The sequence below is a fragment of the Piliocolobus tephrosceles genome, chromosome 17 (genome assembly GCF_002776525.5).
Source record: "Piliocolobus tephrosceles isolate RC106 chromosome 17, ASM277652v3, whole genome shotgun sequence".
In the NCBI taxonomy this organism is placed as follows: domain Eukaryota; kingdom Metazoa; phylum Chordata; class Mammalia; order Primates; family Cercopithecidae; genus Piliocolobus; species Piliocolobus tephrosceles.
The window spans coordinates 33,481,955-33,484,889 of NC_045450.1; the positions used below are offsets into that span (position 1 = coordinate 33,481,955).

The following is a 2,935-nucleotide window of genomic DNA, read 5'->3' on the forward strand; positions in this document are numbered from 1 at the left end:
CCTTCCTTCCTTCCTTCCTCCCTCCCTCCCTCCCTCCCTCCCTCCCTTTTGAGACAGTGTCTCACTCTTTCACCCAGGCTGGATTGCATTGGCATGATCGTAGCTCATTGCAGCCTCGAACTCCTGTGCTCAAGTGATCCTCCTGCCTTGGTGTCCCAAAGTACTGGGATTATAGACTTGAAGGAATGTGTTTTCTTTATGGCAAAATTGGAAAACCTAGAAAAGCACAAAAAGCAAAACTAAAAACCACCTCTATCCTGTTACCTAGAGATAACCACATGTGCAATCATGTAATTCCAGCACTGTTTTTATGTGATCATTAATAGCTATATTTATTTAGTGTTAGCTATGTGTTTCATTAACATATGTGTTTCTCACTTTGGTCTCATTTATTCTCATGACTTTGTGAAGTAGGTGTCTTTTTTTTTCATTTTACAGATTAAAAAACAGGTTCAGAGAAATGTGACTTGCTTAAGGTCACTGTTCATTCTCTTGTATAAAATACTTTTTCCTTTTAACAATATATTATAAGCTTTACCTCCACAATTCAACATATTTCTACAACATTATTAAGGCTTTTAAAAGTTTAATTTTATAAGTAGGTAATACATTCATGAGGTTAAAAATATATGAACAGGTTGGTGGGAATGTAAATTAGTTCAACCATTGTGGAAGACAGTGTGGTGATTCCTCAAAGACCTAGAACCAGAAATACCATTTGACACAGCAATCCCATTACTGGGTATATACCCAAAGGAATATAAATCATTTTATTATAAAGATACATGCACATGTATGTTCACTGCAGTACTAGTCACAATAGTAAAGATGTGGAATAAACCCAAATGCTCATCAATGATAGACTGGATAAAGAAAATGTGGTACATACACACCATGGAATACTATGTGGCCATAAAAAGGAAGAAGATCATGTCCTTTGCAGGGACATGGATGGAGCTTGAAGCCTTTTTTTTGGTCATTATTTATCATTAGTTTATAATAAAAGAGAAATATGGAAATTATTTACATGATGAAAGATTTCAGAACTTCAGTGGAATGGGCAGCTTCATGTTGATGCCATTTCAACAGTGACTTATTTCAGTCTATGTACTTTCCAAGAATGTCACCTTCTCTAAATAGGAAATAATCCTTGTCATCTAGAACTACTTTGGTGCCTCCATATTCTGGCAGAAGAACTTTATCTCCAACTTTCATGCTGACTGGTTGAATCTCTCCACCCTTTCCTTTAGAACCCAATCCAACAGCGACTACTGTTGCTTGCAATATTTTTCCTTGAGATTTTTCTGGAAGCATAATGCCTTCTTTGGTTACAGTTTCAGCAGCACTCCTTTCAACCAATACTCGGTCAAAGAGTGGAAGAAACTTTCTAAACGCTTGTCCTGCCATGACTTCCTCCGCCTCAGACTCGTACTCTGGTGTAGCCTAGTGCCGCAAGGAGAGACTCGTGGTCCGGCCCTGGCGACACATGAAAAAACCGGAGCTTGAGCCTTTATCGTCAGTAAACTAATTCAGGAACAGAAAACCAAACACCGCATGTTCTCACTTATAAGTGGGAACTGAAAAACGAGAACACGAGGACACAGGGACGGGAACAACACACCCCTGGGCTTGATGGGCGGTGTGGGGGGAGGAAGAGCATCAGGATAAATAGCTAATGCATGTGGGGCTTAACACCTAAGTGATGGGTTGATAGGTGCAGCAAACCACCATGACACACGTTTACCTATGTAACAAACCTGCACGTCCTGCACATGTATCCCTGAACTTAAAATAAAATTATATATATATGGGTTTATAGTAAAGAGTTTCCTTTCACCTTTGTGCCCCATCTGACCAGTCCTCCTACCAATAACTTGTTCTTTCTTGAGTCTCTTTCCAGAATCTCATGATTATATAAAGAAATATACATATATGTTTTTATTTTTCTGCAAAATATTGCATGCTATAAACACTGTTCCTCACCTCGTTTTTTCACTTAACAAAGTATCTGGGAGAATTTTCTATATTAAATATATAGAAAACTTTCTCATTTCTTTGTACCACTCTGCAGTAGTCTACTATATGAACATACTACAATTTATTTAACCAATTCAGTATTGACAGACATTTGAATATTTTCCTCCATATTTTGCCCTTTGAATAACGCTGTGATGCAAAATATGGCAAATGAGCTATTTTATATTTTTAAAAGGCTCCATGGTACTCGTGTTGAGTTATGTGCTGCAATTTATTTAACCAATCCACTAAGGATGGATATTTAGGTTATTTCTGGGCTTCCCTTATGATAAATAATGCCCCTGTGAACATTTCTGCCCATAAGCCCTTGTGCTCACTTTTGATCTTTCTTTAAGGGAAATGTTATGAGCATCATTAAGACTTTCAATACATACTGCACACCTGCCTCCAGGAAAAGCAGTGACAATTGCTGGTGGCTGGGTCTGAGAAGGTTGATGCCTGGTAAAAGTGCCCCAAAAGGACATTCTTGGGAGATGGCAGCTGGGGGTACATGAGAGAAATGAGGAAGGGTAGCTCAAGCCACAGGTCAGGAGCAGCCAGAGCTGGAAAGTCCTTCAGACATCTTTACCAAGAAAGTAACCATGCTCAGTGAGAGGAAAAGCCTTACCTGAGTTTATATGGGCTGGAGCTGGGACTGAGTCTTGAAACTTCTTAGTCACTGCTCAGGCCATAGCTCAGTGATTAGGGGCATGAGCTCTGAACTCGGACTACCTGGTTTTGAATTCTCTTAAATCTTTGCTAGCTTCATGCTTTGGTACAGGGTACCATACCTCTTTCAGGCTCTCTTTGCTAGCTTCGTGTTTTGGCACATGGTACCAAACCTCTTTCAACCTCAGGTTCCTCATCTGTAAAACAGAACACACTCCATTTAATTGTTGTAGGGAATTAAAGTAGATAA

The 2,935-nt window shown here is 39.3% G+C and overlaps 1 pseudogene; it reads right to left on the bottom strand.

The window, feature by feature from the left end:
* Positions 1-1,098: 1,098 nt before the first annotated feature.
* Positions 1,099-1,437, bottom strand: LOC111524428 (annotated as a pseudogene).
* Positions 1,438-2,935: the final 1,498 nt, after the last annotated feature.